The sequence below is a fragment of the Bombina bombina genome, chromosome 4 (genome assembly GCF_027579735.1).
Source record: "Bombina bombina isolate aBomBom1 chromosome 4, aBomBom1.pri, whole genome shotgun sequence".
In the NCBI taxonomy this organism is placed as follows: domain Eukaryota; kingdom Metazoa; phylum Chordata; class Amphibia; order Anura; family Bombinatoridae; genus Bombina; species Bombina bombina.
In genome coordinates this window covers 1131608895-1131626064 of record NC_069502.1, presented here as the reverse complement: position 1 = coordinate 1131626064, position 17170 = coordinate 1131608895, and positions in this window count along the sequence as shown.

The following is a 17170-nucleotide window of genomic DNA, read 5'->3' as shown; positions in this document are numbered from 1 at the left end:
CTACTTAACACACCACTCGTATCTGGTGGCACATTAGATTGCACGCACAGTGCCCCAAATTTGAAGTAGGAGGACCGACCAAGCATCTTTTTTCCATCTCCCGGTTCCTAAAATCCATGCCATATACACATCCCCTGATAGGGGACACCACAGTGGAAGGTACCCGGCCGAAATTTCTTTGCACAAAAGGCAATCCCCAACCTGTACTCGATTGTGCAAAAGGAAGTAACCTTACCATGGGTCTCAGACTGCACATCTTGTAATTCTCTGTCTGGGAAATTATATATCTATTAAATCTATCTATTTATCTATCAAATCTATCTATCAATCGTATCTATCAAATGTATATTGCATCTATTGATCTATGTAATCTATGTATCTATTTATCAAATCTATCTATCTCGTGGCCGGACGGTTTTGTGACAGCCACTGGTGTTTCAGCCAAATGTCCGTCGGCCAAATGTCCATCGGCTAAAAGTCCGGCCACGATTGCACGCACAGTGCCCCAAATTTTAAGTAGGAGGACTGACCAAGCATCTTTTTCCATCTCCCGGTTCCTAAAATCCATGCCATATACACATCCCCTGATAGGGGACACAGCAGTGGAAGGTACCAGGCCGAAATTTCTTTGCACAAAAGGCAATCCCCAACCTGTACTCGAATGTGCAAAAGGAAGTAACCTTACCATGGGTCCCAGGCCGCACGTCTTGTAATTCTCTGTCTGGGAAATTATATATTTATCAAATCTATCTATTTATCTATCAAATCTATCTAACTATCAATCGTATCTATCAAATGTATATTGCATCTATTGATCTATGTAATCTATGTATCTATCTATCAAATCTATCTATCTCGTGGCCGGACTGTTTTGTGACAGCCACTTGTGTTTCGGCCAAATGTCCATCGGACAAATGTCCGTCGGCTAAAAGTCTGGCCACGATTGCACGCGCAGTGCCTCAAATTTGAAGTAGGAGGACCGACCAAGCATCTTTTTCCATCTCCCGGTTCCTAAAATCCATGCCATATACATGTCCCCTGGCGCCCAACTGCCTCTGGGAACCTTACCATGGGTCACAGACCACAAGTCTTGTAATTCTCTGTCTGGGAAATTATATATTTATCAAATCTATCTATTTATCTATCAAATCTATCTAACTATCAATCGTATCTATCAAATGTATATTGCATCTATTGATCTATGTAATCTATGTATCTATCTATCAAATCTATCTATCTCATGGCTGGACTGTTTTGTGACAGCCACTTGTGTTTCGGCCAAATGTCCATCGGACAAATGTCCATCGGACAAATGTCCATCGGCTAAAAGTCCGGCCACGATTGCACGCGCAGTGCCCCAAATTTGAAGTAGGAGGAACGACCAAGCATCTTTTTCCATCTCCCGGTTCCTAAAATCCATGCCATATACACCTCCCCCGATAGGGGGAATAACAGGTATTAAACTGGTCAGAATAGTACTACTTAACACACCACTCATATCTGGTGCCACAGTAGATTGCACGCGCAGTGCCCCAAATTTGAAGTAGGAGGACCGACCAAGCATCTTTTTCCATCTCCCGGTTCCTAAAATCCATGCCATATACACATCCCCTGGCGCCGCAACTGCCTCTGGGAACCTTACCATGGGTCCCAGACCACACGTCTTGTAATTCTCTGTCTGGGAAATTATATATTTATCAAATCTGTCTATTTATCTATCAAATCTATCTAACTATCAATCGTATCTATCAAATGTATATTGCATCTATTGATCTGTAATCTATCTATCTATCAAATCTATCTATCTCATGGCCGGACTGTTTTGTGACAGCCACTTGTGTTTCGGCCAAATGTCCGTCGGACAAATGTCCATCGGCCAAATGGCCGTCGGCTAAAAGTCCGGCCACGATTGCACACGCAGTGCCCCAAATTTGAAGTAGGAGGAACGACCAAGCATCTTTTTCCATCTCCCGGTTCCTAAAATACATGCCATATACACCTCCCCCAATAGGGGGAGTAACAGGTATTAAACTGATCAGAATAGTACTACTTAACACACCACTCATATCTGGTGCCACAGTAGATAGCACGCGCAGTGCCCCAAATTTGAAGTAGGAGGACCGACCAAGCATCTTTTTCCATCTCCCGGTTCCTAAAATCCATGCCATATACACGTCCCCTGGTGCCGCAACTGCCTCTGGGAACCTTACCATGGGTCCCAGACCACACGTCTTGTAATTCTCTGTCTGGGAAATTATATATTTATCAAATCTGTCTATTTATCTATCAAATCTATCTAACTATTAATCAATCAATCAATCGTATCTATCAAATGTATATTGCATCTATTGATCTATGTAATCTATGTATCTATCTATCAAATCTATCTATCTTGTGGCCGGACTGTTTTGTGACAGCCACTTGTGTTTTGGCCAAATGTCCGTCAGACAAATGTCCGTCGGCCAAATGCCGTCGGCTAAAAGTCCAGCCACGATTGCACGTGCAGTGCCCAAAATTTGAAGTAGGAGGAAGGACCAAGCATCATTTTCCATCTCCCGGTTCCTAAAATCCATGCCATATACACGTCCCCTGGCGCCGCAACTGCCTCTGGGAACCTTACCATGGGTCGCAGACCACACATCTTGTAATTCTCTGTCTGGGAAATTATATATTTATCAAATCTGTCTATTTATCTATCAAATCTATCTAACTATCAATCGTATCTATCAAATGTATATTGCATCTATTGATCTGTAATCTATCTATCTATCAAATCTATCTATCTCATGGCCGGACTGTTTTGTGACAGCCACTTGTGTTTCGGCCAAATGTCCGTCGGACAAATGTCCATCGGCCAAATGGCCGTCGGCTAAAAGTCCCGCCACGATTGCACACGCAGTGCCCCAAATTTGAAGTAGGAGGAACGACCAAGCATCTTTTTCCATCTCCCGGTTCCTAAAATACATGCCATATACACCTCCCCCAATAGGGGGAGTAACAGGTATTAAACTGATCAGAATAGTACTACTTAACACACCACTCATATCTGGTGCCACAGTAGATAGCACGCGCAGTGCCCCAAATTTGAAGTAGGAGGACCGACCAAGCATCTTTTTCCATCTCCTGGTTCCTAAAATCCATGCCATATACACGTCCCCTGGTGCCGCAACTGCCTCTGGGAACCTTACCATGGGTCTCAGACCACACGTCTTGTAATTCTCTGTCTGGGAAATTATATATTTATCAAATCTGTCTATTTATCTATCAAATCTATCTAACTATCAATCAATCAATCAATCAATCAATCGTATCTATCAAATGTATATTGCATCTATTGATCTATGTAATCTATGTATCTATCTATCAAATCTATCTATCTTGTGGCCGGACTGTTTTGTGACAGCCACTTGTGTTTTGGCCAAATGTCCGTCAGACAAATGTCCGTCGGCCAAATGCCGTCGGCTAAAAGTCCAGCCACGATTGCACGCGCAGTGCCCAAAATTTGAAGTAGGAGGAAGGACCAAGCATCTTTTTCCATCTCCCGGTTCCTAAAATCCATGCCATATACACGTCCCCTGGCGCCGCAACTGCCTCTGGGAACCTTACCATGGGTCGCAGACCACACATCTTGTAATTCTCTGTCTGGGAAATTATATATTTATCAAATCTGTCTATTTATCTATCAAATCTATCTAACTATCAATCGTATCTATCAAATGTATATTGCATCTATTGATCTATGTAATCTATGTATCTATCTATCTATCTATCTATCTATCTATCTATCTATCTATCTATCTATCTATCTATCTATCAAATCTATCTATCTCATGGCCGGACTGTTTTGTGACAGTCACTTGTGTTTCGGCCAAATGTCCGTCGGACAAATGTCCATCGGCCAAATGGCCGTCGGCTAAAAGTCCGGCCACGATTGCACACGCAGTGCCCCAAATTTGAAGTAGGAGGAACGACCAAGCATCTTTTTCCATCTCCCGGTTCCTAAAATACATGCCATATACACCTCCCCCAATAGGGGGAGTAACAGGTATTAAACTGATCAGAATAGTACTACTTAACACACCACTCATATCTGGTGCCACAGTAGATAGCATGCGCAGTGCCCCAAATTTGAAGTAGGAGGACCGACCAAGCATCTTTTTCCATCTCCCGGTTCCTAAAATCCATGCCATATACATGTCCCCTGGCGCCGCAACTGCCTCTGGGAACCTTACCATGGGTCCCAGACCACACGTCTTGTAATTCTCTGTCTGGGAAATTATATATTTATCAAATCTGTCTATTTATCTATCAAATCTATCTAACTATCAATCGTATCTATCAAATGTATATTGCATCTATTGATCTGTAATCTATGTATCTATCTATCAAATCTATCTATCTCGTGGCCGGACTGTTTTGTGACAGCCACTTGTGTTTCGGCCAAATGTCCGTCAGACAAATGTCCGTCGGACAAATGGCCGTCGGCTAAAAGTCCGGCCACGATTGCACGCGCAGTGCCCCAAATTTGAAGTAGGAGGAACGACCAAGCATCTTTTTCCATCTCCCGGTTCCTAAAATCCATGCCATATACACCTCCCCCGATAGGGGGAGTAACAGGTATTAAACTGATCAGAATAGTACTACTTAACACACCACTCATATCTGGTGCTACAGTAGATTGCATGCGCAGTGCCCCAAATTTGAAGTAGGAGGACTGACCAAGCATCTTTTTCCATCTCCCGTTTCCTAAAATCCATGCCATATACACGTCCCCTGGTGCCGCAACTGCCTCTGGGAACCTTACCATGGGTCCCAGACCACACGTCTTGTAATTCTCTGTCTGGGAAATTATATATTTATCAAATCTGTCTATTTATCTATCAAATCTATCTAACTATCAATCAATCAATCGTATCTATCAAATGTATATTGCATCTATTGATCTATGTAATCTATGTATCTATCTATCAAATCTATCTATCTTGTGGCCGGACTGTTTTGTGACAGCCACTTGTGTTTTGGCCAAATGTCCGTCAGACAAATGTCCGTCGGCCAAATGCCGTCGGCTAAAAGTCCAGCCACGATTGCACGCGCAGTGCCCAAAATTTGAAGTAGGAGGAAATACCAAGCATCTTTTTCCATCTCCCGGTTCCTAAAATCCATGCCATATACACCTCCCCCGATAGGGGGAGTAACAGGTATTAAACTGATCAGAATAGTACTACTTAACACACCACTCATATCTGGTGCCACAGTAGATTGCACGCGCAGTGCCCCAAATTTGAAGTAGGGGGACCGACCAAGCATCTTTTTCCATCTCCCGGTTCCTAAAATCCATGCCATATACACATCCCCTGGCACCGCAACTGCCTCTGGGAACCTTACCATGGGTGTCAGACCGCACGTCTTGTAATTCTCTGTCTGGGAAATTATATATCTATCAAATCTATCTATTTATCTATCAAATCTATCTAACTATCAATCGTATCTATCAAATGTATATTGCATCTATTGATCTATGTAATCTATGTATCTATCTATCAAATCTATCTATCTCATGGCTGGACTGTTTTGTGACAGCCACTTGTGTTTCGGCCAAATGTCCATCGGACAAATGTCCATCGGACAAATGTCCATCGGCTAAAAGTCCGGCCACGATTGCACGCGCAGTGCCCCAAATTTGAAGTAGGAGGACCGACCAAGCATCTTTTTCCATCTCCCGGTTCCTAAAATCCATGCCATATACATGTCCCCTGGCGCCCAACTGCCTCTGGGAACCTTACCATGGGTCACAGACCACAAGTCTTGTAATTCTCTGTCTGGGAAATTATATATTTATCAAATCTATCTATTTATCTATCAAATCTATCTAACTATCAATCGTATCTATCAAATGTATATTGCATCTATTGATCTATGTAATCTATGTATCTATCTATCAAATCTATCTATCTCATGGCTGGACTGTTTTGTGACAGCCACTTGTGTTTCGGCCAAATGTCCATCGGACAAATGTCCATCGGACAAATGTCCATCGGCTAAAAGTCCGGCCACGATTGCACGCGCAGTGCCCCAAATTTGAAGTAGGAGGAACGACCAAGCATCTTTTTCCATCTCCCGGTTCCTAAAATCCATGCCATATACACCTCCCCCGATAGGGGGAATAACAGGTATTAAACTGGTCAGAATAGTACTACTTAACACACCACTCATATCTGGTGCCACAGTAGATTGCACGCGCAGTGCCCCAAATTTGAAGTAGGAGGACCGACCAAGCATCTTTTTCCATCTCCCGGTTCCTAAAATCCATGCCATATACACATCCCCTGGCGCCGCAACTGCCTCTGGGAACCTTACCATGGGTCCCAGACCACACGTCTTGTAATTCTCTGTCTGGGAAATTATATATTTATCAAATCTGTCTATTTATCTATCAAATCTATCTAACTATCAATCGTATCTATCAAATGTATATTGCATCTATTGATCTGTAATCTATCTATCTATCAAATCTATCTATCTCATGGCCGGACTGTTTTGTGACAGCCACTTGTGTTTCGGCCAAATGTCCGTCGGACAAATGTCCATCGGCCAAATGGCCGTCGGCTAAAAGTCCGGCCACGATTGCACACGCAGTGCCCCAAATTTGAAGTAGGAGGAACGACCAAGCATCTTTTTCCATCTCCCGGTTCCTAAAATACATGCCATATACACCTCCCCCAATAGGGGGAGTAACAGGTATTAAACTGATCAGAATAGTACTACTTAACACACCACTCATATCTGGTGCCACAGTAGATAGCACGCGCAGTGCCCCAAATTTGAAGTAGGAGGACCGACCAAGCATCTTTTTCCATCTCCCGGTTCCTAAAATCCATGCCATATACACGTCCCCTGGTGCCGCAACTGCCTCTGGGAACCTTACCATGGGTCCCAGACCACACGTCTTGTAATTCTCTGTCTGGGAAATTATATATTTATCAAATCTGTCTATTTATCTATCAAATCTATCTAACTATTAATCAATCAATCAATCGTATCTATCAAATGTATATTGCATCTATTGATCTATGTAATCTATGTATCTATCTATCAAATCTATCTATCTTGTGGCCGGACTGTTTTGTGACAGCCACTTGTGTTTTGGCCAAATGTCCGTCAGACAAATGTCCGTCGGCCAAATGCCGTCGGCTAAAAGTCCAGCCACGATTGCACGTGCAGTGCCCAAAATTTGAAGTAGGAGGAAGGACCAAGCATCATTTTCCATCTCCCGGTTCCTAAAATCCATGCCATATACACGTCCCCTGGCGCCGCAACTGCCTCTGGGAACCTTACCATGGGTCGCAGACCACACATCTTGTAATTCTCTGTCTGGGAAATTATATATTTATCAAATCTGTCTATTTATCTATCAAATCTATCTAACTATCAATCGTATCTATCAAATGTATATTGCATCTATTGATCTGTAATCTATCTATCTATCAAATCTATCTATCTCATGGCCGGACTGTTTTGTGACAGCCACTTGTGTTTCGGCCAAATGTCCGTCGGACAAATGTCCATCGGCCAAATGGCCGTCGGCTAAAAGTCCCGCCACGATTGCACACGCAGTGCCCCAAATTTGAAGTAGGAGGAACGACCAAGCATCTTTTTCCATCTCCCGGTTCCTAAAATACATGCCATATACACCTCCCCCAATAGGGGGAGTAACAGGTATTAAACTGATCAGAATAGTACTACTTAACACACCACTCATATCTGGTGCCACAGTAGATAGCACGCGCAGTGCCCCAAATTTGAAGTAGGAGGACCGACCAAGCATCTTTTTCCATCTCCTGGTTCCTAAAATCCATGCCATATACACGTCCCCTGGTGCCGCAACTGCCTCTGGGAACCTTACCATGGGTCTCAGACCACACGTCTTGTAATTCTCTGTCTGGGAAATTATATATTTATCAAATCTGTCTATTTATCTATCAAATCTATCTAACTATCAATCAATCAATCAATCAATCAATCAATCGTATCTATCAAATGTATATTGCATCTATTGATCTATGTAATCTATGTATCTATCTATCAAATCTATCTATCTTGTGGCCGGACTGTTTTGTGACAGCCACTTGTGTTTTGGCCAAATGTCCGTCAGACAAATGTCCGTCGGCCAAATGCCGTCGGCTAAAAGTCCAGCCACGATTGCACGCGCAGTGCCCAAAATTTGAAGTAGGAGGAAGGACCAAGCATCTTTTTCCATCTCCCGGTTCCTAAAATCCATGCCATATACACGTCCCCCTGGCGCCGCAACTGCCTCTGGGAACCTTACCATGGGTCGCAGACCACACATCTTGTAATTCTCTGTCTGGGAAATTATATATTTATCAAATCTGTCTATTTATCTATCAAATCTATCTAACTATCAATCGTATCTATCAAATGTATATTGCATCTATTGATCTATGTAATCTATGTATCTATCTATCTATCTATCTATCTATCTATCTATCTATCTATCTATCAAATCTATCTATCTCATGGCCGGACTGTTTTGTGACAGTCACTTGTGTTTCGGCCAAATGTCCGTCGGACAAATGTCCATCGGCCAAATGGCCGTCGGCTAAAAGTCCGGCCACGATTGCACACGCAGTGCCCCAAATTTGAAGTAGGAGGAACGACCAAGCATCTTTTTCCATCTCCCGGTTCCTAAAATACATGCCATATACACCTCCCCCAATAGGGGGAGTAACAGGTATTAAACTGATCAGAATAGTACTACTTAACACACCACTCATATCTGGTGCCACAGTAGATAGCATGCGCAGTGCCCCAAATTTGAAGTAGGAGGACCGACCAAGCATCTTTTTCCATCTCCCGGTTCCTAAAATCCATGCCATATACATGTCCCCTGGCGCCGCAACTGCCTCTGGGAACCTTACCATGGGTCCCAGACCACACGTCTTGTAATTCTCTGTCTGGGAAATTATATATTTATCAAATCTGTCTATTTATCTATCAAATCTATCTAACTATCAATCGTATCTATCAAATGTATATTGCATCTATTGATCTGTAATCTATGTATCTATCTATCAAATCTATCTATCTCGTGGCCGGACTGTTTTGTGACAGCCACTTGTGTTTCGGCCAAATGTCCGTCAGACAAATGTCCGTCGGACAAATGGCCGTCGGCTAAAAGTCCGGCCACGATTGCACGCGCAGTGCCCCAAATTTGAAGTAGGAGGAACGACCAAGCATCTTTTTCCATCTCCCGGTTCCTAAAATCCATGCCATATACACCTCCCCCGATAGGGGGAGTAACAGGTATTAAACTGATCAGAATAGTACTACTTAACACACCACTCATATCTGGTGCTACAGTAGATTGCATGCGCAGTGCCCCAAATTTGAAGTAGGAGGACTGACCAAGCATCTTTTTCCATCTCCCGTTTCCTAAAATCCATGCCATATACACGTCCCCTGGTGCCGCAACTGCCTCTGGGAACCTTACCATGGGTCCCAGACCACACGTCTTGTAATTCTCTGTCTGGGAAATTATATATTTATCAAATCTGTCTATTTATCTATCAAATCTATCTAACTATCAATCAATCAATCGTATCTATCAAATGTATATTGCATCTATTGATCTATGTAATCTATGTATCTATCTATCAAATCTATCTATCTTGTGGCCGGACTGTTTTGTGACAGCCACTTGTGTTTTGGCCAAATGTCCGTCAGACAAATGTCCGTCGGCCAAATGCCGTCGGCTAAAAGTCCAGCCACGATTGCACGCGCAGTGCCCAAAATTTGAAGTAGGAGGAAATACCAAGCATCTTTTTCCATCTCCCGGTTCCTAAAATCTATGCCATATACACCTCCCCCGATAGGGGGAGTAACAGGTATTAAACTGATCAGAATAGTACTACTTAACACACCACTCATATCTGGTGCCACAGTAGATTGCACGCGCAGTGCCCCAAATTTGAAGTAGGGGGACCGACCAAGCATCTTTTTCCATCTCCCGGTTCCTAAAATCCATGCCATATACACATCCCCTGGCACCGCAACTGCCTCTGGGAACCTTACCATGGGTGTCAGACCGCACGTCTTGTAATTCTCTGTCTGGGAAATTATATATCTATCAAATCTATCTATTTATCTATCAAATCTATCTAACTATCAATCGTATCTATCAAATGTATATTGCATCTATTGATCTATGTAATCTATGTATCTATCTATCAAATCTATCTATCTCTTGGTTGTGCAAATGGACTGTTTGCGGTTGTTTGCGGTGCGTTACACTGGGAGTTTGGTCTGTCACTGTGAAGCGGGCGTAACCCTTACACTACCTGATCGATACAACATCATACCTGATGTTTTAAAGCACGTTATTCCAAACAATTTAGGAATGTTAGGTGATTTATGCCCTTTATGGCTTAAAACCAGACTTTGCATCAACTATGTAATTTTCTGTGGGAGTTTTGCCATGGATCCCCCTCCGTCATGCCACAGTCCAGGTGTTAGTCCCCTTGAAACAACTTTTCCATCACTATTGTGGCCAGAAAGAGACCCTGTTGGTTTTAAAGTTCGCCTGCCTATTGAAGTCAATGGCGGTTCGCCCGGTTCGCCAGTTCGCGAACAGTTGCGGAAGTTCGAGTCCGCCGTTCGCGAACCGAAATTTTTAGGTTCGCGACATCACTAGTTAGTCTTTCTCAGTTATTTAGCGAGGATCATTCCTTTGCAGCTTCTGAGGGCGAAATATCTGATTCAGAATCTGCAGTTCCTAGTACAATAGATTCTGAGGAGGTTAATTTTAGATTTAAACTGGAGCATCTCCGTTTACTATTTAAGGAGGTTTTAGCTACTTTGAATGACTCTGAAACTGTTGCAGAGGTGTAACGTAATCGTTATACATAGTACATATTCCTTTAAGGGATAAACCCTCTCATTTCCATTCCTCCTATTTCCCCTTTATAAGCCTCATTTTGGCTCCTAACAGTGCTTGGTAATGTTTCTCTAGCACTTGGTTACGTTTCAAGCTCTTACCTGTGTGACCATTTGGTTAAAGAATCTATAGTTAATTGTCTTAATTTTTACTTATCTCCAAGTATTCTACATCAGTTATTCTACTTGTCTCAGTCAAATCTGCTGTTGCCTTGTCCTGTGTATTGGCTACAGTCCGTAGGCGTTCTCCATGTCAACTCCGTGATTCAGAAGGGCTGTGACGTCACATCCACCCCCAACAGCTTCAGTTCACACTGACTTTGATCGGCAACATCCGGGTAAGCAAGTTGTATCTTACTTGATTCCTGCTTATTCATATGCGCAATCTTAAAGCTTTATGGACTGTACATTGTTTCAGACAACAGCTGTGTATCAACTACGACCAACAATACTTTTTATTCCTAAAAAGTCCATGTTATTCCATACTGAGCAACAATATTTCAGAGATAATTGCACATATATTACAGATAACTGGGAAAACAGTTTTCTTAAAGAAATATAGACTTTGCTATATTAAGATATTAACTACATATAAATCAGCAGTTGAGATTTTAACTACACTCAAACATATCATTTTACATAGATCATCAGGGATTGGATATCCTGTGACAGAATTACCAAGCCAAAAAATAATAATGAATCGAGCTGATATACCCACTCACGTCATTAATCTATCTCAGAGAGTGGATGTAATTACACAACATGTGAGAGATTTACAGCAAGAAAATGATCAGTTAAAGAAGTTTATAAATGAACCTTAAATTAGCTTCAACCCAGGTTTCTGAACCCACAGTTGGGTTACCCAAATAATTTAATGGGAATAGATCATCATATAGAGAATGTCAAAATTCTTGCAATTTACTATTTGCACGGAAGCCCAAGACTTATGCTACTGACTGCACTAAGGTGCTTACAGTGATATCTTTTCTCCAGGGAGAGCCCAAGGCTTGGGCATCTACCTTCTTTGAATCTGATGAAAATATTCTAAATTCACTCCCACAATTTTTTGAGGCTATGTCAATGTTATACAATGATCCAAACAAACAATCTACTGCTGAGGCAGCCATAAGATCATTAAAACAATGGAAACGTCCAGTGGAAGAATATATCACCGGTTTTAAAAGATGATGTAAGGATACCAACTGGAATGAATCAGCCTTAAAGAACCCGTTTAGAATTGGTCTCTCTGAGTTAGTAAAGGATGAATTGGCGAGAATTGATCTACCAGATTCCCTTGAAACACTAATGGCAATTAAAAAAAAGGTTTGCTACAGATCACGGTTTTAAAAAAACAACGTATAATCCGACATTCAACACACCTAAAAAGTCCTTAGATGAACCCATGGACATTGGATTTATAAAGGGTCCAATTACTTATGAAGAGAAACAAAGGAGAAGAATCATGAAACTATGTATGTACTGTGCAGCTAACTCTCACTCTGTGAAAGAATGCCCATCTCTGCAAATATCGAATAAGGGTAAGACTATTTTATCAATACAGAACATAAACACTGCAAATAATCGCCCCTCTTATTTTCTTCTCACTCTTACTTTACAGTTGGATCAACGTCAAGTGACATGTGAAGCTGTAATAGATTCGGGTGCCTGTACCAATTATATCAACTTGTCCCTTGTTAAAATAAATAATATTCCAATGATACCAAAAATCTCTCCTCTTTCTGTTCGTATGGTAGATTGTACAGAATTAAGTTCAGGTCTTATTACACATAATACCGAACCTCTTCTTCTCTCCACACACTCACAACATCTAGAAACTCTAACCTTTGATGTTATTTCTTCTCCCATCTTTCCGGTCATTTTAGGTGTAAGTTGGCTTCGATTACATCAATCTTCTATAGATTGGTCCACCTCTACACTTACTTTTACTTCGGAGTTTTGTAGAACAAAGTGTTTTCATCACTTGACTCTGTTACACACATCAGATAACCATTTACCATCTGAATATATTGACTTCCAGGATGTATTTGATCCTAAAGAGGCCACATCATTACCTCCACATCGGAGGTATGATTGCCCGATAGAATTGTTACTAGGGGCTACCATTCCAGTCGGCAGAATCTATCCTCTCTCTGATTCCGAATTATCTCATCTTAAAACATATTTGGATGATAACCTAAAAAGGGATTTATCAGACACTCCACCTCGCCAGCAGGTGTTGGAATGTTTTTTGTCCGCAATAAAGATAACTCCTTATGTCCCATTATTGATTACCGAGAATTGAATAACATAACTAAAAAGAATAGATATCCACTACCTTTAATACCAGAACTTATCGAATGATTACAGGGGGGGGCAAAATATATACAAAACTTGATTTACTTGGAGCCTACAATTTGGTAAGGATCAGAGAGGGAGATGAATGGTTAACTGTTAAGTCTGAAACGGTTAATTGTTTCAGACTTAACAGCTGTGTATCAACTACAACCAACGATACTTTTTATTCCTAAAATGTCCATGTTATTCCATACTGAGCAACAATATTTCAGAGATAATTGCACATATATTACAGATAACTGGGAAAAGAGTTTTCTTAAAGAAATATAGACTTTGCTATATTAAGATATAGAGGCCAACTTATGAAGTCGTCAACTATGCTGCATTTGCCGGCACCAATACACTCGCCTAACATCGCGGCCACGGACCTGAATACGCTCTCCTTATTTATCAAAAAAGCTGTTTGGCTTTTTCCCAAATTTATTTATACCCTGTCACTAAACACTGCCACTATACTAAAATGTTGAACCCCTATCCCGCCGCTCCTGGACCCCGCCACAACTAAATAAAGTTATTAACCCCTATCCCGCTGCTCCCCGAGTCCTCCGCAACTAAATAAATGTATTAACCCCTAAACCACTGGCCTCCCACATCACTACCACTTACTAAACCTATTAACCCCTAAACCGCCAGCCCCCCACATCGCCATAAACTAAATTAAGCTATTAACCCCTAAACCTAACAACCCGCTAACTTTACATTAAATATTAACTCATTCCTATCTTATAATAAATTTAAACTTACCTTTAGAATTAAAATAAACTATATTAAACAACTAATTAACCTACCCTAACTATTATACTAAAATTACATTAAACTATATTAAACTACTAATTAACCTACCCTAACTTTTATACTAAAATTAAATTAAATTACATTAAACTATATTAAACTACTAATTAACCTACCCTATTATCCTAAAATTACATTAAACTACAAATTAAATTAACTATATTACATTTCTAAAAACCTAACCCTACTCAAATTATTTAAATCTACAATAAAAAATTACTAAATTACAAAAAAATAACAACTAAGTTACACAAAATAAAAAAACACTAAGTTACAAAGAAAAATAAACACTAAGTTACACAAAATAAAAAATAAATTAAATTAAATTATCAAATATTTAAACTAATTACACCTAATCTAATAGCCCTATCAAAATAAAAATAAAAAACTAGCCTACAATAATCTACCAATGGCCCTTAAAAGGGCCTTATGTGGGGCATTGCCCCAAAGAAATCAGCTCTATTTTGATAGGACTATTAGATTAGGTTAATTAGTTTAAATATTTGATCATTTGTTTTTTATTTTGTGTAACTTAGTGTTTATTTTTTTTGTAACTTAGTGTTTTTTTATTTTGTGTAACTTAGTTGTTATTTTTTTGTAACTTAGTAATTTTTTATTGTAGATTTAAATAATTTGAGTAGGGTTAGGTTTTTAGAAATGTAATATAGTTAATTTAATTTGTAGTTTAATGTAATTTTAGGATAATAGGGTAGGTTAATTAGTAGTTTAATATAGTTTAATGTAATTTTAGTATAATAGTTAGGGTAGGTTAATTAATAGTTTAATTTAATTCTAAAAGTAAGTTTAAATTTATTATAACATAGGGATGAGTTCATATTTAATGTAAAGTTAGCGGGTTATTAGGTTTAGGGGTTAATAGGTTAATTTAGTTTATGGCGATGTGGGGGGCTGGCGGTTTAGGGGTTAATAGGTTTAGTAAGTGGTAGTGATGTGGGAGGCCAGGGGTTTAGGGTATAATACATTTATTTAGTTGCAGAGGGGTCTGGGAGCGGCGGTATAGGGGTTAATATATTTATCTAGTTGCGGTGAGGTTCGGGAGCGGTGGAATAGGGGTTAATATATTTATTTAGTTGCGGCGGTGTCGGGAGAGGCGGGATAGGGGTTAATAACTTTATTTAGTTGCGGTGGTGTCCGGATAGGGGATAATAACTTTATTTAGTGGCGGTGGGGTCCGGGAGCGGCGGGATAAGGGTTAATAACATTATGTAGGTGGTGGCAATGTCGGGGGCAGCAGATAAGGGGTGTTTAGACTCGGGGCTTATGTTATGGTGTTAGGTGTAAACGTAATTTTATTCTACCATAGAAATCAATGAGATATCTGGCAGCAGCGAACATAAACTTTTGCTGTCTTCAGACTCCCATTGATTCCTTTGGCATCCGCGGCCTCCAGGGTGGCGGGTTGAAAACCAGGTACGCTGGGCTGGAATAGTGGTACCTGTTAGAAGTTTGATAACTTGCAAAAGTTGTCAGATAGTGCCGAATGTGTATTTGGAACATCTGTAATGATGTAAGCATCGATCTGTGTCGGACTGAGACCGGCGGATCGTAACTTACATCACAAATTTCAACTTTTGCCGGTCTGTAGCCTTTGATAACTAGGGCGAATCAGGCTCGCCACATTTACGCTGCGGAATTCCAGCGTATTTGCGGTTGACGGCTTGATAAATAGGCCTTATTAACTACATATAAATCAGCAGTTGAGATTCTAACTACACTCAAACATATAATTTTACATAGATCATCAAGGATTGGATATCCTGTGACAAGAGGCTCCTAAAAAAGGCTAATAAACTGAATAGAGTTTTTGATGTCAAACCTAAATCTGTGGAGGTTTTTCCTGCTCCAGATTGCATGTCTGACATTATATCTCTGGAATGGGAGAAGCCGGCTGTTCCTTTTAACCCATTTCATGTGTATAAAAAGTTGTTTCCTGTGACTGATTTAGTGCGAGATCTGTGGCGCACTGTTCCTAGAGTAGAGGGCGCTATATCTACCTTAGCCAAGAGAACTATTCCTCTCAGGGATTTTTCCTCTTTTAGAGACCCTATGCATAAGAAACTGGAGGGTTATTTAAGAAAGATATTTCTTCATCAGGGTTTGCAGTGGCAGCCAGTTGCTAGTATTGCAACATTTGCTGGTGCAGCCTCTTATTGGTGAGCTTTTTTGTCTGATCTAATTTCATAGGAGACTACTATAGAGGAGATCCAGGATATAATCAAGGATCTAAAGCTGGCTAATACTTTTATCTGTGATGCCAGTATGCAAGTTGTTAGGCTGGGAGCCAAGATTTCTAGTTTTGCTATACTAGCCTGCAGAGCCCTTTGGTTAAAGTCTTGGTCTGCAGATGTGACTTCTAAATCCTAGCCTTTGTCTCTACCTTTTAAGGGTAAGACTTTATTAAGTCCTGGTCTGGCAGAGATAATTTCCACGGTTACTGGAGGAAAGGGAGTTTTTTTAACACCGGCTAAGAAAAATAGACCCAAGGGTCGTCAGACTTCTAATTTTCATTCCTTTTGTAACTTCAAGGGACAGAGATCGTCCTCGTCTTCTAAATCTGAGCAAGCCAAGACTTCTTGGAGAGCAATCTAGAAAGCCTTCCACTGAGGCTTAGTCAGCATGAAGGGGCCGCCCCCGATCCAGTTCTGGATCAGGTAGGGGGCAGGCTTTCCTTTTTTTCAGCAGGCTTGGATTTGCGATGTTTCAGATCCTTGGGCAGTGGATATAGTCTCCCAGGGATACAGGATAGGATTCAAGTCTTGTCTCCCCAGGGACAGATTCCTATTAACAAGATTTTCTGTAAACCAGGTAAAGGGAGAGGCCTTCTAACACTGCGTAAGGGATTTGTCCTCTCTTGGAGTGATTATCCCAGTTCCTCTAGCAATACAGGGTCAGGGATTTTATTAAAATCTTTTTGTAGTTCCCAAAAAGGAGGTAACTTTTTGACCCATTCTAGACTTAAAGTCTCTCAACAGGTTTCTCAAGGTCCCATCCTTCAAAATAGAGACTATTTGTTCTATTCTCCCTCTAGTTCAAAAGGGTCAGTTTATGACCA